The sequence below is a fragment of the Lissotriton vulgaris genome, chromosome 6, assembly GCF_964263255.1.
Source record: "Lissotriton vulgaris chromosome 6, aLisVul1.2, whole genome shotgun sequence".
NCBI lineage: Eukaryota > Metazoa > Chordata > Amphibia > Caudata > Salamandridae > Lissotriton > Lissotriton vulgaris.
Genome location: NC_141694.1, coordinates 1641714386 through 1641740992, shown reverse-complemented (window position 1 = coordinate 1641740992; position 26607 = coordinate 1641714386).

Sequence of the window (26607 nt, the reverse complement as noted above, 5' to 3'; positions counted from 1 at the left end):
TATAATCGTATGCCTTTCGGGTTGGCGTCCGCGGCGGCGGTTTTCCAACGCATCATGCAACATATCCTGGAAGACCTCAGTAAGGTCCTATGCTTTCAGGACGATATACTGATTTATGGAGACTCAGAGAGTGAACACAACTGTATCCTAAGAGAAGTCTTGTGCAAATTGAGTAAGGCTGGTTTTACCACACAAAAGGACAAGTGCAAGATAGGGGTCAAATCTGTGACTTACTTGGGGCATACCATATCAGGCGAGGGAATAAAACCAAAAACCAGCCTGGTAGATGCAGTATCGCTGGCACCCGCTCCGTCAACCAAAGAGGAGCTCAGATCCTTCTTGGGATTAGTTGAGTACATGAGTAAGTTCGTTGAAAATTTTTCTAGCCACACAAGCAACATGAGGGAGCTTTTGAAAAAGGGTAGTACCTTCGGTTGGAATGAGGAGTGCAAAAAGGAGTTCATGTATATTAAGTCAGCCATCGCAAAAGCACCCACTTTGGGGATGTTTGATCCTAATGAAAAAACCACGCTGACTACAGATGCTAGTAGTAAGGGCCTAGGGGCATCCCTCACTCAAAGGATTGGGGGATGTGAGAGAGTAATCGCTTTCGCTTCCAGCACACTGAAGGACCCAGAGTCTAATTACTCTACTATCGAACGAGAGGCCCTGGCGTGCTATTGGGCCATAAACCACTTTAAATTCTTTCTGTGGGGTATCCCCTTCACACTAAGGTCTGACCATCAACCGTTAATCCCATTATTTTCCACCAAGAACATAGAGAGGGCCACTCCGCGTATTGCCAAATGGATATTGGCATTACAAGGGTACAATTTTTCAATGTGTTATGTGGCTGGAGAGAAAAATACCATTGCAGATTGCATGTCTAGATTGCCTATACAAGGAGTAGACAATGTGGTTGAACCACCAGACGAAGCCATTCTTGCAGTGGAACATCCAGCTATCAGTAAGGAGGAATGGGAGAGTGAATCCCAAAGTGACCCGGTGTTAAAGGAACTGAGGAAGTTGGTTGAGGAAGGGTGGCCTGAGCACAACAGTGAGTTAGCTGAAAACCTCAAACCATACTGGACAGTGAGGAATGAAATATCCAGCATGAATGGTCAGATTTGGAGAGGGAACAAGGTCATTCCCCCGGGTGGCATGAGAAACAGGATCATTGTGTTAGCACATGAGGGTCACCCGGGAAGGAGCATGACGAAGAGTAAAGTGAGACAACACTATTGGTTTCCAGGTATGGATGGATTGGTGGAGAGCATGGTAAAAGACTGTGAAGCGTGTGGTAGAAGTGACAAATCTAAAGTGGTACATAAGGCCCCCCTCATTCCAGTAGAAGTTCCAAGTAAACCATGGGACAAGTTGGGGATTGACATAATAGGTCCTATGAATTTACTCAATGCCAACCAGAGGTTTATGTTTGTAATTATAGATTACCATTCTCATTGGATCAGTACTAAGTTCGTCCCCTCAATAACCACACAGGATATGGTAGAATTCCTGAAGGAAGTGTTTGCTACAGAAGGTATCCCCAGCACCTTGGTTACAGACAATGGGGTCCAATTTACGTCAGAGGTTATGAAAAAGTTCTTGTCAGAATTAGCCATATCACACATAAGAACACCTTTTTACTGTCCTAAAGCTAATGGTATGGTGGAAAGGGCGAACAGGATTGTGAAGAACTCTATTCAAATGGCAGTTACAATGCGTGAACCTGTAGAGGAGACAGTTAGGAAAACACTATGGTCGTATCATTCCTCCCGAATGCTGTGACAGGAGTATCCCCGTTTGTTTCCCTAAAGGGGAGAAACCCAGGATCTAAACTCAACCCCAACTGGTTGAATGGGGGCAGTCCAGTGTGGGTGGACAGGATGTCTGTGAAAGACAAAGTGGAACTACATCAAAGGGAGTACAAAACCAAATATGACCAGAAATGGGGAACCACTTTCAGGAAGTTCTCTGTTGGACAATGGGTAGTGGTCAAAAGACCTGCTGTAGGACGAGCAAAAGTGTCCTCTTTCTCAAAACCTGTAAGGATACAGAGAGTGAACAATAACTCGCTGGTGCTGGAAGACGGAAGCACATGGAGCATAGACAATGTAAGTGCCTGCCCCGATGTGTGTGTGCCAATGGCCATTGGCGAGGAAAACCAGGATGGTAATTCAGCGGACAGTCAGGGAACCAGAGTGACCAGGATGCGTCAGCCACCTAGTTGGCAGAAAGACTATGTAACTTAAGTTGCTTAAAATGTTTCCTCTCTGGAGGACCTATCATATAAATTGTTTATCCCGTACAGAGGGAGATGTGTTGTAATCTTATCTAATTTGCCATCTGTTAATGGTATGTTCCAAACCCCCTCCTCCTCCCACCCCACGTTATCTGTTCCATGGAATGTTGAGAAGGCATCTGTGAGAGAACGTTCACTGAGGTGAGCGGAGTGCATGAGACCGGACGTGAATAAACCAGCACTTCTTCATCAACGTGTGGCTGTGTATTATTCTAACAATATGACGTCCCAGAACCTAGCAATATCCCGTAATGATGAGCCATGGGCCTAACTCTTCCCAGGCCTCATCCCTTCTTGCCCTCTTCTTTTTCTCCACATCAGTCTTGTACTCTTACCTAGCCTTTTTGACATTTGAGGTATTACGTGGTGAAGTTTTAAGTACTGCCTTTAAATCTGTTTGTGAGCCAAAGAACAGGCGGCATCAGACCTAGGGGTGGGCGAAGCTTACGGAGTCGTACTATGTGGAATTCCATGGAACTGCATAAAAACTCTGTGGAATTTCGTGGAGTTCTGCTCCGCCCTAGTGCAAATGTTTATTGGAGGTCAAAGTCATATCACCATTTAGAGATATCATAAATTCATGGAAGAAAATATTCATGGCCTTTACAGAAGTCCTACACTATCATAAATTAACGGTTTAAAGACGGCTGTATCGTTTGTACATCACTAAAAGGGTGTGTATATGTATATATATGTACACACAGTTGAGCAAATATAAAATGAGCATTTCGTGTGTTGTAATGTTGCAGTGTGAACAAGGGCGAGTTAGCCTGAAACGCGTAGCTGTTCTCTGAGTGGTTGCAACAGTAAACCATCCTTGCTGATTCCTGTGGTCCGTCTCCCTCGTTTGCCGGCGTGCGCTGCTGCCTGAAACGCTGCGAAATTCGAGGAGGACCTTGTATTTCATATATATATATACATACATATATATATATATACATATATATACATACATATATACATATATATACATACATATATATATATATATATACATACATACATACATATATATATATACATACATACATACATACACATATATACATACATACATACATACACATATATATATATATATATATATATATATATATATATATATATATATATATATATATATATATATATATATATATATATATATATATATATATATATATATATATATAGGACAAGTATGATGCCTTAAAATTCAGTCCTCCATGAACATAATTGAACTACATTTCTGCAAAGGCATTTCCTTGTTCCCATGTTTTTTCTGGCATTTTCTTGCTCCCTTCAGAGCCAGTGGGGCCCCTCCCCATGTGCACATGTATTGACTACCTATTTATTACCAGTAATGCCACTGCTAGAATCGTAGAGAAGTCAATTGAACCCAGGGTGGTATCAGATCACTCCTGTATCTCCCTATTTATATCTAATGTAAAACCGACCACTCGTCAGTCCCTTTGAAGACTGAATGATGTAATGTTAGAGAGGGAACAACATAGGAAAATCATAGAAAATGCAAACCTCCTGAACAATAAAAGGATGGACATTTCTGAACTAACCCGCTGGGAGGCTCTGAAAAGCACCATTAGGGGTGAAATTATTAAAATTAGGTCAGTCATAAATAAGGAATACTTGACTAATTAGAAAATGAAATCTCAACCCTAGCATCTAGAGATGTGTCAACAATAAACAAACTAGTGAACAAAAAGTATGAGTATAATAAAATAATAAGTAATAGAGCTGGAATATGGCTTAATAAGTACAGGAAGTTCAGGCTCTGTGAATCAAATAACGCAGGCAAAAACCTAGCTGCATACTTAAAATTTGAAGTACACGATTAATAGCATAAAAGATCACAATGGTGTAGTCCATTCTGACCCAGACAAGATTACCGAAATTTTTAAAGATTTTTATAATACCTTATATTCTAAAAATAAAGATGTAGACAACATTAAAATTCAGGATTATTTCAAGGTGCGACCTCCCAGCCCTTTCAGATTCAGAGCAGTCAGAACTCAACAGCCCAATACCCACCCTGGAAATTGATAAGTCAATTAAATCACTTAAATGTGGGAAGGCCCCTGGACCCGATGGGTTTAGAGCAAAATTTTATAAGTGTTTCCCGTCGCTTTTAGTTCCACCACTTTTACATCTGTTCCACCAATTTAGTGAGGCAGGCAACGTCATAGGAACATTAGCTGAAGCTATCATTGCAGTATTGCCTAAAGACGGGAACAACCCGACACTACCCAAAAATTACAGGCCGATCTCCCTCAACCTAGATTGTAAGCTTTTTGCAATGATTCTGGCTAACCGTCTACAAAAATTCCTGCCAAAACTTATTCACCCATCACAGGTTGGATATTTAAAGAATAGACTATCTAGCGATAATACCAGGGTCCTAGCCCAAGTCTTGGAAAAGGCTAAACTTACCAACTCGCCTATAGTAGCCATCACGCTCGATGCTGAAAAAGCATTCGACAAAGTTGATTGGACATATCTAAAAGCAGCACTGAATAAATTTGGGCTAGGCGAAAATTTCACGCGCATGGTAATGTCCAACAGGGTACTAGACAGGGCTGCCCCCTCTCTCCCTCACTATTTTTACTCGCTTTACTCGCTATTGAGCCGTTCTTATATCACATTAGGAACAATGAGCGTATATCAGGGGTCCACTTTAATGATTATACAGTCAAGATTACCGCTTACGCCGATGTTTTAGTGATTTCTGAAGAAGCAGATAAGGCTATCCCTGCTCTCATGTCCTCGATAGAAAGCTTCTCTAGGGTATCCATATGTAAGCTAAACAAAGATAAGACTGAAGTAAAACTCCTAAAAAACCTCAGAAGCAAAGAGATTATGGGAGACTTTGGCCTTTCATGGCAACCCAAATGTTTAAAATATCTGGGCCTTGACTTCGATAAAGATCTGATCTCAACCCTTCACACTAATGAAACCTTAGTATACAAAAAGATATCCACATTATTGGAAGGGTGGTTCCCTAAATATCTCTGATGGTGGGGCAGGGCCGAAACTCTGAAAATGATGGTGACTCCTTTGGCTAATTATCTAGCTAGTATGCTTCCAATGGCTTTCTCCTCTGTTTTTCTGGACAAGGTCTGTAAGCTCTTCAACACGATCCTCTGGCAGGGTAAGAAACCCAGAATATCACTGAGTAAGCTACAGCCATCTAAAGAAAAAGGCGGTCTGGGTCTTCCTAACTTTAGGAAATAACGGCTTTACTCTGCAAGCAAGGAGCAAACTGGCTGACCGAACATTCGGACTATACTCCAGTTTAGCTGGATTTATAAAGGTCACTCCTAGAAAAAAATACCTTTATCTGCCCTCCTCACCATGGACCTCTCCCACCTTCCTCACTCACGATATGTTCTCCTTAATACTAAAAGATTACCCCTCTACTGGGAGCTCTGGTCCCAAAAAGGAATAAACCTAGTAAAAGACCTCTATACAGGGCCCAACCCGATACCTCTGTCAGTCCTTCAGAGCCAACAAAACCTAACCCCCATGGATTTAAAATTGAAAGCTCTCCTCTCTGTACGCTCTATTAAACCCTTTGATCCGTCATTAGTGTCTCAATTGTCACTAATGCTAAGAGCAGGTCACACCATCTCCAGAATATACAAACTCCTATTACCTAATCCAAGGAAAATGCATAAACAAAACAAGGTCAAATGGGAATCCGAACCTAATTCCACTAATATCTCATTTGAATGGGATAACATATATAGCAAGGCCTTCTCGAATAAAATATCCCCTATTCTATCACAGACTAAATACATGTTACTCAATAGGTCACATTGGACTCCGGTAAAACGTTTCAAACTTTGCCTAAACGACTGTCCGACATGGTGGAAGTGTAACTCTACTGTTGGTGATCTCGCTCAAATGCTCTTCACCTGCCCCACACTACAGGTATATTGGGACAAAGTTTACAAATGTATAGGTCACATTTTCAACACCCATCCTCCCGGGGAGTTCTCATATATTTTATTAGGCGTCCTTGTTCCAGCACTGGTCAATGATAACGATCGACACTTGATCGACCTCTTGCTCACCTTAGCCTGTGAAGTCATATTGTGCAAATGGAAAAATGCTAAAGACGTGTCTTTTAGAATTTGCCAGGAAGGGCTGTCCTTCTTAAGAGGTGCAGTCAACCCGGCTCTTCACTCCTCTCCATGGCGTAAGACTCACCGGAAGCTCTGGAAATCCCTAGATGCCTCATCATTTTCATTTGATCCTCCGTGAATTTAACCTATTATGACAATATATGTAACTACTATGTTTCGCCATTGCTATGAAGGTGTATGCTATATTATCTAATTCTTTTGCATGACACCATACTGCTTATTTATATGGTCACTTATGGTATACATATATGTTCAATATGATTTTCATATCCTGTGGCCCTCAAATCATGTATTTGGCAGAGGAAAACGACTTTCTGTTGCATTTCTCAGAGTTCATAATTTAACAATATTTTTTACTGTGATTGTCAGAGTTCATAATGTCAAATGTCTTCGTACTGAAGTTGCCAGAAGGTTTACATTGTAAAATCCTTTCCTATTACATTTTCCAGAGTTGCCAACCCCTCCTTATTGCATTTGCCTGAGTAAGCAATGTAAAACCTCTTCCTAGGATATGTGTCATAAAGTTCACAATTTAAAAGTCCTTCATAAGATGTTTGGCAAGGACTTCACGAAGTAAAATCTCTTCCTATTGTTTCTCAAAGTTCATAATGCAAACACGCTTCCTATTGTATTTGAGAATGTCAGGGTTTACGGGCTTGCAGACTGACAGGAGGGGAAACCATCACTGATTGAAATCCTGTAGCAAGGGTTTAGATGCATGCTTTAAAGTTAGGAGAGGTCAAGAGCGGAGAATATGGATGGTGAGTCTGTCAATCAGTCAATGCATCTATATTGTGGCAAGTTGCCATAAAAAGCACATAACATATAACATGAATACGTCTAAATAAAAGACAGTAGCAGCCATTAAAACAAATAAAATATTACATTAAATGACACCTCTGAAAATCAGAAGAGAGTATAATTCTCATTTAAAAGAAGGCCTCAGTTAAAATCCAGATCGCACTCCTAATAAAAATTTAACATTGCATCGCACCTGTCTATTGTGATAAGTTTTTTGCAAAAATGTCATTGCTGACCGGTATTGCCAAATATCTACCTGGTGCAACAAAGGAATCAGAAAGGTACTTCTTGGACCTGAATAAAGTGGACAAAATAAGATAATGTGATGTGCTTTGTTTGGTGGCATTATCACAATGGCATGGGGGTAATTCCCGCTGTCAAGCGCATTGTAACAGAAAAACAAATTTAAAGTGAATTAAGTTAAATCTGAAGTATGATAAAAGGAAAAAGTAGTAGAAGATGTACATTCTCAATCAATCGAAAATATGGTTTAATTAATTTAAATGTAGAGATTAACAAGTAACATTCAACTGTTTTCATATCCAAAGTGTCTCATAACCTTTCCTCCAAACAATGTCTGACATACTTGGATTTCACGATCATCTTAGCATTCGGTGGAAGATGATTAAGGGATTTGAACATTTCTATTAGGCCAATTTGTAAAGACCAGGGGCCTCATTTATGAAAAGTGACGCATCGCTGCGTGAAAACAGCGATGCGTCACTTTTCACTGCGCACTCCTTGCGACAAAAATGATGCGTCATATTTTATGTATGACGCATCATGTCGCAAGGACTTACAGATACGTCAGTATTTCTGACGTATCTGTAAGCGCAAAAGTGACGCATTGCTGGAGTGTGTCACAAAAGTGACGCAACTCCAGCAATGCGTCCTTTCACATGGAGAAAGCCCCAGGTGAAAGGGCTTGCGTCAGTCTTACGCCTGCTGTGAGGCAGCCGCAAGATTTTGACGCAACAGCATCCGAAAAGTGACGCAGTGAAATCTCATAGATTTCACTGCGTCACTATTACGAGGCTTTTTGAGGGGGAACGCCCCCTCTGCATACATTATACCTGACGCAAGTATAATGTGGCGCAGGGGTTTAAAAAGTGACGCATCTACCAAGATGCGTCACTTTTTAAATATGGCGCAACAAGGCGCATGTTTTACGCCGCTGGTGTGTCACAAAAAGTGACGCACCGGCGGAGCAAAACTGACGCAAGGCCTCATAAATAAGGGCCCTGATTTTACATACATCAACCACGGTATTGTATTCAGATTATCGAAGGCTGAACAGTCTAACATACAAGCTCGAAATAACTCTGCCTCTGGGTTTTGCCAACACTTAATCAACCAGATGAGTGGTGTCATTTTTATTTGGTCATATGTATAGGGAAGGACCAACTCTTCATGACATACAACATTTGCAGTATTTTTGGTACTGCAAGCATTCTGTGTTTGAAACCATTTTCAATATATTGATGTTTGTCTGTTTTTTGATACCCCTGCCCCATATATGACAGAGGTGAAGCATTTTGATTTATACAGGGCTATCATCTCTGCCAAAGGTTTATGTCTTAATGAACTTGCAAAGATAAAAATATCCTCCATATTCCTACCCATTATTTGTGCTTTCATAAGGTGTGATTTCAACCTAAGGATGAGCTATAAACAATACCTATGAAGCTAAAATCATTAGTTTGTCCCCCATTTTAAAGTATATGAATTTCGTGCCTAGTGGCTCGCATGTCATGGGATCTGATTTTAAATAATTCACTATCAAGTCCAGGCCTTTAATATACTCAGTGAAAATATCTAACAACTTCTGCAGTGCATTCGAGATGCGAACAATGAGGAACGCATCATCTGAGTATAAAGGTATGGGCACAGATTGATCTCATATCTTTGGAAAGTCCACACCCGCCTGTGACGAAGTTCTGTAATACCATTGATACAGACCAAAAACAAAAAACGTGCTAAAATACATCCTTGTCTAACACCTTTCACAGACTTTTTTTAAGACGATAATTCCACTAGTGGGCCATATCAGAACTAAACTTCAAGGTCATTGTGTAAGTGTTTTATTAGGGTGAGCAGATTTGGTTTAACCCAATTTTCTCCATAACCTCCCATAATTAGTCCCTATTGACTAAATCAAAAGTGCTTTATAGGTCAATGTACGCCATGTTAATGGTGCCCCCTTTACCCCTCAAGTATTTCCTGGTAATCAGATTTAAATTTAATATTTGTTCAACAGTCCCTATACCGGGCCTGAACCCATACTGGATGGGAGTTAAAACCTTGTTCTCTTCTGCCTATGTCTCAATTTGGGCAAGGGTCACCTACCAAGAATTTTGCTGTTGCACAAATTAAGGAAATTGGCCTATAACAGGTGGGCATAGTTTGTCTTCTTTTTGAAAATGGGGACAAAGGTGGCCGATCTCCATGACCCAGAGATTTTCCCCTCCATGGCACTTCATAAGACATTTGTTAATACAGGACCCCATAAACCAATATTTGATTTAAAATTGTTAACTGGGACCTCATCCAGGCCTGGTGCTTTTCCAGGGGCACATTATCTATCTAAGGATTTCAACAGGTGCTGGGGTTGTGGCTGGCTGAAGGAAGGAATTTAAAACCCTATTTTGAAGCATCTCACTTTCAGTAGGTTAAAATATGCCTGTGAAATGGGTAACCCACTCAGCTCCCAGTATTGTAACTTCCAAGTTAGGGGTGTCAAGATCAGAGATGAAAGGATGATATATGTGTTGTAATCTTATCTAATTTGCCATCTGTTAATGGTATGTTCCAAACCCCCTCCTCCTCCCACCCCACGTTATCTGTTCCATGGAATGTTGAGAAGGCGTCTGTGAGAGAACGTTCACTGAGGTGAGCGGAGTGCATGAGACCGGACGTGAATAAACCAGCACTTCTTCATCAACGTGTGGCTGTGTATTATTCTAACAAATTGGCGACGGGGCTGCGCGGGGGGCAGGTCCGGGTCTTCCCCCGTTTATTCAGCACTGCCGTGAACCACGACGCTTCAGTGAAAAGTAACCGTGAGTCTTCAAGGGATGCGCAAACTGTGTTTCGCTAGCGAGTAGTATCAGAGCCTAAGCGCGTTTAAATCCTTTCCGCTGTGCTCCGCACTCGGCTCCTGAAGTGGTTTACTTTCTCATTGTTCTGAAGGCGTTTGTGACTGAGGCCGGCGCTTTTGACAACTGCGCATCGGCCGCTCTATGAACTGTCTGAGGGAATCTGAAGGCGTGTGTAACTTGAGGCTTGCGCTTTTGATATTGGCGCATCGGCCGCTTCACGAACTGTCTGAGGGAATTGTCTGAATAAAGGACTTATCCGTGTTCGTGGTTATTCACCAGATCACGATGCCGGCATAAAGTCTAAACGGCTGTGTTCCTTTCACAATCTCCCGTGTGTGACAGTGACGTGAAGTTTCCTTCAGGATATCAGTCAGCTGAAATTGCAACCCTGACGCCACCCTGTGTCAACAGCCGTTACTGCAGGGCGAGCGCTTCTGATATTGTGCATTGACGGTAATCAGTGTTGCCATCAGTTGTGTGAGGTGCTGAGGTATCTACGTTTCTAGAGGATGCTGGCACATAGGTTATGTGCGTGAGGAACGCTATAGCACCTGGCGAATAGACAGATCCTTCGAGGGAAGCCAAGGGGAACGAGAACCCAGCATCATTACATGAGTGAAAGCCCATTGGAGTATCACACGGCATTGAATTACCATGTGGTTCAGGAGCTTGTTGTTTTGATCACGCTGACAGGCACAGCTTACGTCTTTGAAGCTTGTCAGAGTTGTTTGTTGTGCATCACGCTGATAAGCACAGATGTAGTATTGGAGTATCACACGGTATTGAATTACCATGCAGTTCAGGAGCCTGCTGTTTTGATCACGCTGACAGGCACAGCTTACATCCTACATCCAAGGAACTTTCACATCACATACGGATAGGCACAGTTACATGAGACTCGTGGGTGCTCCTTTTGACTTTGTTGATATTCTTCAAGCATTAATCCTTAAATGTTATCCTTGAAAGAGTTGTATATGTTGAGGTGTTAGCACAGGTGGTGTTCAATCCTCTCATTTTTGTGCCATCCTAGCTTAGTATTGTACGGGGGTGAGCTAAAGCATTAAAGAGTTAGTAATATGGCTACAGCAATGTCGATGTCACAACCCCCTCCCTTTCTCAATGATGATGGGGAACCACTCACTCCATGGAAGAATTGGGAGAGGATTTTTGAATCTTATTTGATAGCTATTGGTGGCAATAGATTTTCATCTGTAAGGAAATTGCACATATTGTTACACAATTTGGGCAAGCATGCCAGAGAAATGTATGATAATTTACCGGAAATTGAGATTGAAAGCAGTGGTGGAGGGGGAGAAGGTGATGCTCCACCAGATGTGTACCTTATTGCCTTGAAGAAATTAGAAGTGCAGTTTGGTAAGAAAATTAATGTTGTATTGGAGCGACATAAATTCTTTTCAAGGTCTCAAGGGAAACAAGAAAGGGTGGTGAATTACATAGCAGTCCTTAGAGTGACGTAAATAATTAATTTACTCTCTTAATTTCTATGCAGGTAAGTACTTAATCAATAATAACTCAGATCGGAAAGAAAAAACCAGAGTCCGTGGTGTTAGAGTTCTTAGGGGTTTTATTCCTTAAAAAGGAATGGTCATGACCAGGATATCTGATTCTGACCACCACAGGGGTGTCAGAAGGGATAGAGCGCGCTGCATTTTATTGACAATACATAGCTTATATACTTAATTCATATCATAAGCAACAGTGCAGGAGGCGTAACAGTTGAGAGAAGACAAGATAACAGTATACACGTGGTACTGGTACGTAACCAAGAGGCGTGAACTAGGCGTGAACTGGAGGTGTGTGCTAGAAACGTCACAGATAGGTGTCACAAAGGGGTGGCACTAACAGAATTGTTGCAATGTCAGCAGAAATCGGAAGCTTGGATGCGCGCGCAGCTGCATGACGTGTGAATGACGTGAAGCTGGAGGGTGCAGGGGACTTGACATTTACACTGACGGAAAGAGACAGATGTCTGGCATGTCAGATCAACTTGTACTTCTATCATATCTGATATTTGATGTTTAGGAACCATATTATCTGGGCGGAAAGGTCTCTAGGGCAGAAACTATTCTATGCTAACTGTGGATGCGTGTATAAGCGCCTAAGTGTCTGCATGAGAAGCGTGGGGGCACGGGGCCTTCCATGGAAGCATGGTAACAGAAGCTGTGAATTACTTGCACTGAGACGGGTCGGCCCTTTGGCTCTGCAGCTGGGGAGGATGTTTACTGAAGCTAGTAGGCAGGAATGCATTCTCGAGGAGCGGAACAGATAACTCGAAGGTTATAGTCAGTCTTGGCAGAAAACAGGCTGAGCTGAGCGCGAGGGGCCGCGCTGGAAGTAAGTCAGAGTTCACGGGTACAGAGGCAGCCTGGGCAGAGGCTGTCAGAGTCAAAAGCCAGAAAATAGGCTTGATGGCAGAAATTCAGGGCCTACTTTGCCAGAGCAGAAAAACATATAAAGTACACTTCAAAAAGACGGTGGCATAGCATACTTAGGAATGGACCATTTAATCCATTCAGGGTGGATCTGAAAGAGGACAAGTTAACGTTGGACGCAAATGTATTTGCGTCTTCATAGCTGACACAGGAGGGAAGTTACATGTACTTTAAGCTGTTACATGGAGTCGGTGGGGTACGCGCTAGGGAACATAACATGACCAAAAATTTATATTTCCTCATTCCCTCCTTGTTCCCTACGGACCCTTCATGAAATCTCGATCCTCATGAATCGATCAGTTTGTTCTTGTAACATCATTTGTTCTTCTTTCTTTCGTTTACGTTTTGAGAGAAAACTGGAATGTTCAATACAAGAGGTGGCACATAGTCCACAAATCGCTGGCCCACACTGCAGGCACAGGCAGCAACTGAATACTAGGACTAGGCCAATGCCTAGGAAGGATAGGATCTTCCATCCCCAAGCGGTTAACGTTGTCCAGAACCAACCGGACCAAGTCCAGGTGCCTGGATTCTGGTGTATCTGATTTGCAATTTTATGGAGACGGGTAATAGCTTGATATACAGATGGTGCATTTTGTGGTATGAAAACACAGCAACTTGACCCGATGACCTTACAAGCTCCACCTCTATCTGCCAAGATGACGTCAATAACAAGACGGTTCTGAAGGACAACAACCCGCATGGCGGACTGTTCTTCTGTTAAGTTACCTAAGGCGGAGGCAGTTTCATTCACTACTGCTTCAAGCGTTCTAGTTAATCTACGTATTAATTTACTATTCTGAACAGGTCCTAAAAAGAAAAAGAATCCTTTATTAAAATCGGTGTACTGTTCCCATGCCGTTTCTGTGTAGTCGACAAGTGGGATATCTCTTCTGGGTCTATTCTTTACTAGATTGGTATTTCTATGGTAATCAGGGGGAGCTAGGAAAACAGGTGGCAGAAGGAATGCAATGTAACAGGTACCATCCCAATCTGGAGGTAGACGTATGTATGCGGTATGACCACAAACAAAGTAAGAATGACTAATAGCTTTAAAGGACGATTTTCCATGATCGCTGAATTCGACCACAGTAGTGCATTTACTATGACCTAAATGTACTGAACCTTTCTTCCTGATACATAATTCACCAGTGACTGGCAATACTGACATAGTAGGTATAACAGGTGCGTCTTCGGATTCAACAGTAAGAATCATAAGGCTAATTGTATAATCACCTAATCCATATACTTCATTTTCTAGATCAGTTCCTATTCTAGTGGGGAGTCCCTCCTTATCAGGGTAACAGACGTCGAGCAGGACTAAGTTCAGGTTTCCCCAAACCCAGCCCCCATCGAAAACAGCAATATCAGGATCTAAGGAATTAATTATTTTAAACCATGCACCGCAAGAGCCATTGTGAGTGAATGGGTACGGAAAGAGGGGCAGAGCTCCCTTGTAATTCTGGTAGGGAGGGAGTCGGCCACATATCCAGCAATCTGTAGCATTGTTAGTTTGATGAGAATGGTGTAGCATACTAATAAATGTGTTGTTGCGCAGCGCAAGTCTGTAGGAAAGTTCGTGTGGAGGTAACTCACTAAAAGTGTGTTCAGCAGAAACATTGTAAGCAGATTGTTCACGCTTGAAAATAGGGTAGTAGATAGGTAAAAGGATGCTAGCAACAATAGTTAAAATACTCAGAATAAACATGATTAATAGTGTCACTATACAGTGACTACGAAGTGATTTACAGTATGTACGTTTCTTGGCTTCTCTCTCTCTCTCTCTATCTCGATCTAGGGGATACATGTCAGAAACTATTTAACCGATTCACCTAGGGGAGGACTTAAACAATTAAACTGTCTGACTTGCTAGATCGGAGTTTCATACGGTACTCTTCTTGGGGAGTTTTTTCTCGTTCAGTTTCTGAAAAGTCTTTTGGCTCTTCACAGTCTTTGGTGGGGGTGGACGAGTCTCGATCAGGTTTCAGTCCAAAAATTTTTTTCACATGACTCGTGTGAACCCACCCCTTTCTCCCTTCGATCTTCACGGCGGTCCTCGTGGTGAGAAGGACGGTCTTCGGCGATTTCCAGCGGGGCTCCAACGGACTCTTTCTATCAAAGTTGCGTACTAATACGAGGTCCCCAGGACGGACGTCATGTGGCTTTACATCAGTGTTGTCAGGGAAGGCTGCGGCAACCTGTGAACGACATGATTGGAGTGCAGACATCAAGGAGGCAAGGTAATCTGTTAACATGTTACAATCAACATCAGTAATCTTTTTCAGAATGGGCGTCCCCCACATATTCGGTGGTTTGCCAAAGACCACCTCGTACGGGGATAGCCCTGATCTCGAATGGGCAACCATTCTCATGTAGAATAGTGCCACTGGCAGGGCGACTATCCAGTCGACCCCTTTCTCCTGACATATTTTTGCAAGGCGTATCTTTAGTGTCTGGTTATGCCTTTCTACCAGGCCTGCGGCTTCAGGATGTCGGACACAATGGAATTTCCACTGGTATCCCAGTAATAAAGAAACTTCTTTCATTAATGCAGATGAGAATGGCTGACCGTTATCTGAATACACGACACGAGGCAAGCCGTATCGTGGGAAGAATTCACGAACCAGCTGCTTGGCAGTGGTCGGAGCAGTGTAATCTGGGACTGGGTATGCTTCGGTCCAGCGGGACAGAGCACAGACAACTACGAGAACATATTTAAATCCTCGACAACGGTCCATCTGGATATAATCCATCTGGAGGACTTCAAAAGGGTGATCGGGAGGATGAAATCCACCTTGCTCTACAGGGACGCTTTTACCTGGATTGAACTGACAACAGATCATGCAAGTACGCACTTTCTGTTTCGCTGCTGCTCGTAAGTGTTTATTGTTCCAAAGATTTTGTAAACTGTCTAACATCGCTTTTTCTCCTAGGTGTGCTGGGCTATGTGCTGTATTTATCATGACTTGAACCATAGAGTCAGGGAGAAACCATGTAGATTTTCCCTTCGTCACCCAACCTTGATCTGTTTGGATCCCTCCTTGTTCAATCCATTTCTTTATTTCTTCTGGAGTAGCATGTGTCTGAATGTCGATAACATCTAGTGTGGGATCCCTGACTGTCATGCAGTGTGTCGGTCCTGTTGTCTTTGTCGTATCAATTGTCTGAGTGTGAGTCGATGCTGTATGTTTTGCTGTCTGGTCTGCCAGGTCGTTACCCTGGGAAACAGAATCTGTGACTTTAGTATGTGCTTTACACTTCATGACGGATATTCCTGAAGGCAGATGTATTGCTTCTAACAGTGCTTGAATGAGGGGACCATGTTGGATCTTGGCACCGTGAGAGGTCAGGAAACCTCGTTCTTGCCATAACATGCCGAAGTCGTGTACAACTCCGAACGCATAACGGGAATCAGTGTATATGTTGACATTTCTGTTCTTGGCTAGAATACAGGCTCGGATCAGAGCGATGAGCTCTGCCGCTTGAGCAGACAGTGTATCAATACGATGTGTTTCTTTAACTTCAGTTTCAGTGGTCACTGCATACGCGGCCACTAACTCTCCTGTACTTGTTCGCATACATGAACCATCCACATAAAGTGTCAGGTCAGGATTTGTCAACGGAACATCTGTTAAGTCTCGTCGGGGCTTTGTTACAGCATTAATGATCTCTATGCAATCATGTGGAGCTGGATCTGTCATAATTGTAGGTAACAGTGTTGCTGGGTTCAGGATGCTGCAGCGTCTGATTTCTATGTGTGGCTGGAATAGTGTTAATTCGTAACCTGTCAGTCGTGCTATAGTCAGGTGCTGAGTTTGGGTCCTGTTTAAAAGAACCTCTACAGAGTGTGGTACTTGTACTGTTAACTGATGTCCTAAAACAATTGAATCACTTTGTCTTATTGCTAACGCTGTTGCAGCTACTGACTTTAAGCATGCAGGGAGTGCCTGGGCTACGGAATCCAATGTACTTGAAAAATAAGCGCAAGGCTTATGTGAACCTGCCTGATCTTGAGTGAGGACAGACAATGCTGTACCGTCACGTTCTGTAACAAAAAGTGTAAACGGTTTGTTGTAACATGGTGTCGCTAAAACTGGTGCTTGACATAGTGCTTTCTTTAATTCCTCAAAGGCTTGTGTGTGTTCCTGAGTCCAAGGGAGGGCAGTCGAAGTTGCTGCCTCCTGCGTCGTTAACTGGATGAGTGGTTTAGCTAGAAATGCATATTGAGGAATCCATTGTCTGCAGTACGAGGTGAGGCCTATAAAGGCCCGCACTTCCTTTTGTGTCTGGGGTCGTGGCATGTTTACAATTAACTGAATGCGATCGGGAGTGAGCTGTCTCCCCACTTTGGACAGCAAGTGACCCAAGTATACAACTTGCTGAACACAGAATTGTAGCTTCGAAGGAGACACCTTGTGTCCCTTGTCGGCCAGGAAATGTAAAACTGTCAGTGATGCTTGTTCACATTCGGGCTCACTTCGTGCGGTGATCAGTAGATCATCGACGTATTGCAGTAAAGCGGTGTTAACTGGCATTTGAATACAATCTAGTTGTCTTTTCAGTGCTTGACTATAGATGCTGGGGCTTTCTGTGAATCCTTGAGGTGCGCGGGAAAATTTGAAACTTCGTCCATTTAAACTGAATCCGAAGAGATATTGGCTCTCCGGATCAATAGGTACACTGAAGAAAGCGTTCTTGAGATCAATTACAGTAAAGAACGTTGCTTCTGAATCAATAGCAGTCAATAGGGAAGAGATATCGGGGACCACAGGGTACTGTGGTACAATGCATTTGTTCAATTCTCGAAGATCAATCACCAGCCGATATACTGGCGGTGCATTGGGGTCAGTACGTTTAAGAATTGGAATGATGGGTGAATTACAGATATTGGAGTCGGTCTCTACGACCACTCCCTGGGCAATAAGCTCTTCAACAATTTTCAGTAAAGCCACTACAGCATCGGGTGGTAACTTGTATTGTCTGATTCTGGGTAGAACAACTCCTGTCTTGAGTGTAACACGGTATGGAGTGATATGCATACAACCTACGTCAGCTGGGCCTTTTGCCCATAGGTGATCTGGTACATTTTTCAATCTGACATCAAATTCTCGTAAAACATAATGACCCTTGAAATCCCGTAGAAAGAGTCTAACTCCCTCCGGGGAACAGCATATTATAGCTCCTAGAGCCTTCAGAGTTTTAATTCCTAACAGGTTTTCTGGGCATGAGTTCGTAAGTAACAAATCTGTAACTCGTGATAATGGACCCACAGCCAAGGGTACTGGTTCCGATACTTCATTTACAATAGGCTGTCCTGAAAATCCAAGGGAAACATTCTGTGAGCCTGAGAGGGGTGCCCCTGGGACTTCATTATGACTGATTGTGGTGCGGCTTGCCCCTGTGTCAATTAAAAACTTTCTGTCTTTTCCCAATACGTGACTGTGTACATAAGGACCTTCTTGATCTACAGGAATTTCAATAAGAGGCAAACCACCTTCCCTCTCTAGGCTGTTTCATGTATATCGGGGGTAATCTGGATATGCAGATTGGGCATACTGGTACATCTGTTGCGAAACTTGCTGAGTCGCGGCAATGGGCTGTGGTCCTGCTACTGTCTGTGCTGTATGGGATGGAGCATGCATAGGCTGTGTATTCTGCATTGGCTGTACATTTTGTGAGGTCTGTTGCTGGACCTGGTTTTGTCTAGGCGGATGCGGTCTTTCTTTAGTTTTACCTGTTGCTATGTTATGTTTCAGGACTGGGCATTCATGTACGTAATGACCTGGCTGTTTACAGTAATTACATGTCCCTTTAACGGGAGCTGTAGTGTGACTTGTCTGGGTCCCACCTTTTCTCTGTCCGTCGGCTGGGACCGTCTGAGCTACTAACATTTTCATCTTTGTGTCTTTCATACGTTTCTGTTCCTGATCTTGTTCTTCTCTAATTCTGTTCTGATGATACTGTAACATTTGTAACATCTGGGATGGCGTATTTGCCTGCCAAGTACTTTCAACTTTGTACACTCTATTTTTAACTAATGGTAGGGAGTTCTCGACTAGTTTTGATACAAAAAGGTGTGGATATGATTCGCTGCTTGGTTGTAGGCCACTATTCATAATGAAACATTTCTCGAATCTTGAATAGAAGTCACTAGTATCTTCATCATGTTTCTGTTTACAGGACGAGATGGCGTCCCAATCTTCCTTTCTAGTTGTCAACAATCTTGGCAGAACCTGTACTATTAATCCGGGTAATGCTTTAGTCTTGTCCCCAAGGCCTACCCCTGGGACCCGTTTGCTTTCTTCGTCTTCTATTTCTGCCCATGCAATCTTTGTGTCCCCCACCTCCCATTCTTTTTCCTTTAATTTCTCGTAAATGCCCGTGGGCAACAGCACCTTCAACATTTTCATGATATCATCATACGTGTAATCCCCCATCAGTAACATGTCTTTAAGCTCTCTGTGAAAACCTGCAGGGTCTTTATCATGACACGGAACTAGTTTCTTCATTTCTAACAGTTCTAACTTAGTCAGTGGCGTGTGCACATATACGCGTTTCAAGGCGTGATCCGCACCCATAACTGGGTGTACTTCCCGTAAGGGGTTCTGACTTTCAATGCCACTCCCGCATTGCATGTGGTACGTTTTCCTTTCTGGAGGTGGGGCGGGAACATATTCAGAGCTTATGAAGGTGTTATATTTATGTCGTTGTTCTAGAATTATTTGTATTAACTTGGTACTGAAACCTCTCCATCTATCCATGAGTAGTGCTTCTAATGTTTCGTGTAAGGGACCTGGATCGGAATGTTTATTTCTGTATTTCGTGAGGAGGTGCTGAATCATGTATACACCTGCTAATTTCTGTTCGTCTGGGGAAAGGTTTAGAAACGTCTGTGCTAAGGTATCATCATTATATATGTCTGGATTTTCGGCCCATAAGATGGCTGACCGGGCTAGTTCTTGTTCATCCATCGAATTGAGTACATGGTACCCCATTCTTTCTCGTAGTCTTTTATCGGTCTCCTGGAACTGGTGTTCAGAAGAATTCGGGTTTGTTAAAGCAGAGAGAAAAACTCTCTTGTTTTCCTGACGGATGCCCTTCCTAAGGTAAGTTCCCTTACCTACATATGCTATAGTATCTGTAGCTCGTTCTGGTTCTTCAAGTTCTTCTTCCTCCTCGGAGGAAGCTTTGTCTTTCCCTTTCTGGTGTACCGTTATCACTGCTTTTCTAATTTTCTTGTACATACTGGCTATGCAAGCCCCCCTGTCATGTTTTCCATCGGCTATATTTTGACCCCACTTGTTCAGTGCATCTAATTCACTTTGATCTGTTCCGGGCCTGTCTCGTTCTCTTATTAAACAATTTATGAAAAATCGTAGTATCTGTGCTTGAATGTCCACCTTCTGTTTCTCCATTGCATCCTTGATACTGTCAGGGTCTTTCCCTGTCTGAACAAACTCATATATTCTATCTAGACGGTCCTTCATCCCTACATAGCATAGCAAGATATCAGTGGCAGATCTTAACCGTAGTGATGCCAATATCATTAGATCGTTTTTACCGGGTACTGGATCATATCTACAAACGGAAATGTTTTCTCTGAGTGCGTCAAGACGAGGAGACTTGAACGTGAGAGGACTCTGCATGTCCCTGAGATTGAATCTGGGTGTTAATGGCGGGGTCCGAAGACCCGCGGTCGCACCTCCTGAAGCGGATGCTTGGGCATTATCTCCCTGCGGAGTCTGGATCTGAACTTGAATTTGTCGTTTAGTAGGATCAGGTAGGCCTTGCTTCGGTAGGTCAATTTTGGGTGCGGGAAGTGGCGGGGCTGGCGGAGCGGGGGAGGTCTGTCGCGGTACCGGCGGAACATGATCTGGGGGCGGAGTGCCACCCCCGTCCCTGTCAGGAGGCAGGGCACGAACAGGCAAATTGGTGTAAGCTGGTGCTACATCCTCTAGATAAGAATTTAGGAATATGTCTTTAGTAGTCTTATGCATTACTTTAGTTGGAACTAATGGTGGCGGTAAGTTTTTCGGTATTTCTGATAGGGCCTCAGGTGAACCCTCAGCCGCGAGATACATACCGTTTACGACATTGTTTCGGGCACGGTCTATTTGTTCTGTTTTTACTCGGATCCCTTCAATAACTAATTCGTTTTCTTGGGCTTTTTCTGATTCTTTAAGTCTGTCTTCTCTACGGAGTGCTTTCTCAGCACGCTTATGTGATTCCTTACGCCAAAATTCTATGGCGTCTTTCAGAGATTGTCTAGCTTTCTTTTTCCATAATGCTTCTTCTACCTTCATGATGCACTCGGCATCCCATGTTCCGGTAGTGGGCCATCTGTATCTTTCGTCTAGATGCTTGGTATAGTCGGCCCATAAGTCTAGATACAATATGGCATCTATGCCATGTTTATGATACATAAAGTTACCTGGAGTGTCCCTAGGGGGGATAGGAATTTCTTCCTCCAGTATCCCTTTCCTAGTTCCTATCTGCTTTAACTTGTTGAAAAACGGCATCTTGTTTACTTATTACTGAATACTCAATCCTTACTCCTTAATACTGGTTACAGCTAGTTTATACGAGAAACACAATAATGCACATTTAAACGGTCACATTCATACCACGACATTAATCACATGAAAAGACATTTGAGACATAGATGACTACCCTCTATACTGGATGTACTGCTAAACAATACAGATACACTGGTATAACAGTGCAGAAATTCAGAAATTCAGAATACTAGATATACTGCTAAACAGTACAGATACACTGCCTAAAAACAGTGCAGACCGGACTTGTGTACCCAAACCCGTCTAGATACGTCCCAGCAATGGTACTCACCGGGAAGCACGGAAACAGAAGGCCTCGGAAAACTCGACTGGACTCGACTCGGTACTTCGGAAAACTTCGGAAAACTTCGGAAACCTGGTGGGCCTCTTGACACCTCGGACCTTGCTTCTTTCGGCTAGGCTCTGGTCGGGATCCTCCGCACTCCTCACCGCCTCGTCTGGGCACTGATCGCAGTCTTCGTCACCTCCGTGGGTCAGAGGGAGATGCAGGAAATCCTGCCGGTACGCGTAGGTTCCATCTAACTGATGGCAGGGGACAGAGCTTGCAATGCGCCAACCGGCGCGTGAGGTGGGGGAGGGGTCCCTATTCGGGCGCCAAAATGACGTAAATAATTAATTTACTCTCTTAATTTCTATGCAGGTAAGTACTTAATCAATAATAACTCAGATCGGAAAGAAAAAACCAGAGTCCGTGGTGTTAGAGTTCTTAGGGGTTTTATTCCTTAAAAAGGAATGGTCATGACCAGGATATCTGATTCTGACCACCACAGGGGTGTCAGAAGGGATAGAGCGCGCTGCATTTTATTGACAATACATAGCTTATATACTTAATTCATATCATAAGCAACAGTGCAGGAGGCGTAACAGTTGAGAGAAGACAAGATAACAGTATACACGTGGTACTGGTACGTAACCAAGAGGCGTGAACTAGGCGTGAACTGGAGGTGTGTGCTAGAAACGTCACAGATAGGTGTCACAAAGGGGTGGCACTAACAGAATTGTTGCAATGTCAGCAGAAATCGGAAGCTTGGATGCGCGCGCAGCTGCATGACGTGTGAATGACGTGAAGCTGGAGGGTGCAGGGGACTTGACATTTACACTGACGGAAAGAGACAGAAGTCTGGCATGTCAGATCAACTTGTACTTCTATCATATCTGATATTTGATGTTTAGGAACCATATTATCTGGGCGGAAAGGTCTCTAGGGCAGAAACTATTCTATGCTAACTGTGGATGCGTGTATAAGCGCCTAAGTGTCTGCATGAGAAGCGTGGGGGCACGGGGCCTTCCATGGAAGCATGGTAACAGAAGCTATGAATTACTTGCACTGAGACGGGTCGGCCCTTTGGCTCTGCAGCTGGGGAGGATGTTTACTGAAGCTAGTAGGCAGGAATGCATTCTTGAGGAGCGGAACAGATAACTCGAAGGTTATAGTCAGTCTTGGCAGAAAACAGGCTGAGCTGAGCGCGAGGGGCCGCGCTGGAAGTAAGTCAGAGTTCACGGGTACAGAGGCAGCCTGGGCAGAGGCTGTCAGAGACAAAAGCCAGAAAATAGGCTCGATGGCAGAAATTCAGGGCCTACTTTGCCAGAGCAGAAAAACATATAAAGTACACTTCAAAAAGACGGTGGCATAGCATACTTAGGAATGGACCATTTAATCCATTCAGGGTGGATCTGAAAGAGGACAAGTTAACGTTGGACGCAAATGTATTTGCGTCTTCATAGCTGACACAGGAGGGAAGTTACATGTACTTTAAGCTGTTACATGGAGTTGGTGGGGTACGCGCTAGGGAACATAACATGACCAAAAATTTATATTTCCTCAAGAGGGTTGTCTTCCACCTGTGATTTTGGTAACCTCACCGATTCTCTGATCAGAGACCAGTTGGTCAGATGCACTTCAGATAGGAAAATACAAGAGAAATTGCTTGCCGATGCCCCCGATTTGAAGCAAGCAGTAGATATAGCAAAAAGCATCGAACACACGGCATTCTGCATGAATGAAATGAAAGAGGCAGTTGAGGTGAAACAGGTGTGTGAAGAGGAAGTACTGAAAGTGTCCAAATGGCAAGACAAGGGCAAATATGTACAAAAAGGAAGTTCAATCCTGAAGGACGAGCCCCAAAAGATGAAATGTTTCCGTTGTGGTAATCCTAATCATCTTGCCAATAGTGTAAAATGTCCAGCAAGGGGTGCCATGTGCAAGAAGTGCAACAAAAAGGGACATTTCACCAAGGTGTGTCATGATATGAAAAAAGAAGTGACCCATATGATTTGGGATGATGAGGAGCCAAGGGGGGACATTGTATTCATGGTTAATGAATTGCTTGAGAATGCAGAATGTAGCTACCCAGAATGTGAGATCATGCTTGATAATGTAGCTTATAATGTATTTGCGGACTCGTGTTCACCATACACACTTATAAACGAAACTACATTTAAAACCAGGTCTGTGGACAAAGATTATGAAGTGTTGCCCCCAGACATCAACCCAGGAGGTTACAATCATGACACTATACCATTGGTGGGAATGATCATTATGCACATCCGATTCAAAGAGAGAGCCACTGTGGGTAAAGTGTATCTAACAAAGAAAGGTTCATGTTTACTGGGGTGGAAACATCAAAAGAACCTAGGTATAAAATTAGACCCCAATGCCTCAGAACCCGTATACCTGATAGATCAACCTAGTATTGGCAATGAGGTGTGTGAGGAATTTCCTGAGGTATTTTCCAGTGAGTTGGGGTTATTAAAAGGATTCCTTCATAAAATAAAATTGAAAAAAAATTGCAAGCCCACGGTACATAGAGCTAGATCAGTGCCATTGGTGGTGAGAGACTCCCTGCAGAAAGAACTAGGAAAATTGGAGTCAATGGGGGTGATTGAAAAAATTGAGAGTTCTGAGTGGCTCGCCCCCATTGTAGTAGCTTCGAAAGGTGGTGGAAAAGGGATTCGGTTATGTGTGGATCTCAGGGATCTTAATGCCAACATCTGGGTAGAGAGGCATCCTCTCCCCAGAATAAACGAGATGCTTAGTGTGATAAAGGGGGTGAAATTTTTCAGTGTGTTGGACCTCTCGGCGGCATACCACCAGGTTGCTCTTCATCCGGAGTCCAAAAGCCTCACTTCTTTCATTACGCCATTCGGAGCATACCAGTATAATCGTATGCCTTTCGGGTTGGCGTCCGCGGCGGCGGTTTTCCAACGCATCATGCAACATATCCTGGAAGACCTCAGTAAGGTCCTATGCTTTCAGGACGATATACTGATTTATGGAGACTCAGAGAGTGAACACAACTCTATCCTAAGAGAAGTCTTGTGCAAATTGAGTAAGGCTGGTTTTACCACACAAAAGGACAAGTGCAAGATAGGGGTCAAATCTGTGACTTACTTGGGGCATACCATATCAGGCGAGGGAATAAAACCAAAAACCAGCCTGGTAGATGCAGTATCGCTGGCACCCGCTCCGTCAACCAAAGAGGAGCTCAGATCCTTCTTGGGATTAGTTGAGTACATGAGTAAGTTCGTTGAAAATTTTTCTAGCCACACAAGCAACATGAGGGAGCTTTTGAAAAAGGGTAGTACCTTTGGTTGGAATGAGGAGTGCAAAAAGGAGTTCATGTATATTAAGTCAGCCATCGCAAAAGCACCCACTTTGGGGATGTTTGATCCTAATGAAAAAACCACGCTGACTACAGATGCTAGTAGTAAGGGCCTAGGGGCATCCCTCACTCAAAGGATTGGGGGATGCGAGAGAGTAATCGCTTTCGCTTCCAGGACACTGAAGGACCCAGAGTCTAATTACTCTACTATCGAACGAGAGGCCCTGGCGTGCTATTGGGCCATAAACCACTTTAAATTCTTTCTGTGGGGTATCCCCGTCACACTAAGGTCTGACCATCAACCGTTAATCCCATTATTTTCCACCAAGAACATAGAGAGGGCCACTCCGCGTATTGCCAAATGGATATTGGCATTACAAGGGTACAATTTTTCAATGTGTTATGTGGCTGGAGAGAAAAATACCATTGCAGATTGCATGTCTAGATTGCCTATACAAGGAGTAGACAATGTGGTTGAACCACCAGACGAAGCCATTCTTGCAGTGGAACATCCAGCTATCAGTAAGGAGGAATGGGAGAGTGAATCCCAAAGTGACCCGGTGTTAAAGGAACTGAGGAAGTTGGTTGAGGAAGGGTGGCCTGAGCACAACAGTGAGTTAGCTGAAAACCTCAAACCATACTGGACAGTGAGGAATGAAATATCCAGCATGAATGGTCAGATTTGGAGAGGGAACAAGGTCATTCCCCCGGGTGGCATGAGAAACAGGATCATTGTGTTAGCACATGAGGGTCACCCGGGAAGGAGCATGACGAAGAGTAAAGTGAGACAACACTATTGGTTTCCAGGTATGGATGGATTGGTGGAGAGCATGGTAAAAGACTGTGAAGCGTGTGGTAGAAGTGACAAATCTAAAGTGGTACATAAGGCCCCCCTCATTCCAGTAGAAGTTCCAAGTAAACCATGGGACAAGCTGGGGATTGACATAATAGGACCTATGAATTTACTCAATGCCAACCAGAGGTTTATGTTTGTAATTGTAGATTACCATTCTCATTGGATCAGTACTAAGTTCGTCCCCTCAATAACCACACAGGATATGGTAGAATTCCTGAAGGAAGTGTTTGCTACAGAAGGTATCCCCAGCACCTTGGTTACAGACAATGGGGTCCAATTTACGTCAGAGGTTATGAAAAAGTTCTTGTCAGAATTAGCCATATCACACATAAGAACACCTTTTTACTGTCCTAAAGCTAATGGTATGGTGGAAAGGGTGAACAGGATTGTGAAGAACTCTATTCAAATGGCAGTTACAATGCGTGAACCTGTAGAGGAGACAGTTAGGAAAACACTATGGTCGTATCATTCCTCCCGAATGCTGTGACAGGAGTATCCCCATTTGTTTCCCTAAAGGGGAGAAACCCAGGATCTAAACTCAACCCCAACTGGTTGAATGGGGGCAGTCCAGTGTGGGTGGACAGGATGTCTGTGAAAGACAAAGTGGAACTACATCAAAGGGAGTACAAAACCAAATATGACCAGAAATGGGGAACCACTTTCAGGAAGTTCTCTGTTGGACAATGGGTAGTGGTCAAAAGACCTGCTGTAGGACGAGCAAAAGTGTCCTCTTTCTCAAAACCTGTAAGGATACAGAGAGTGAACAATAACTCGCTG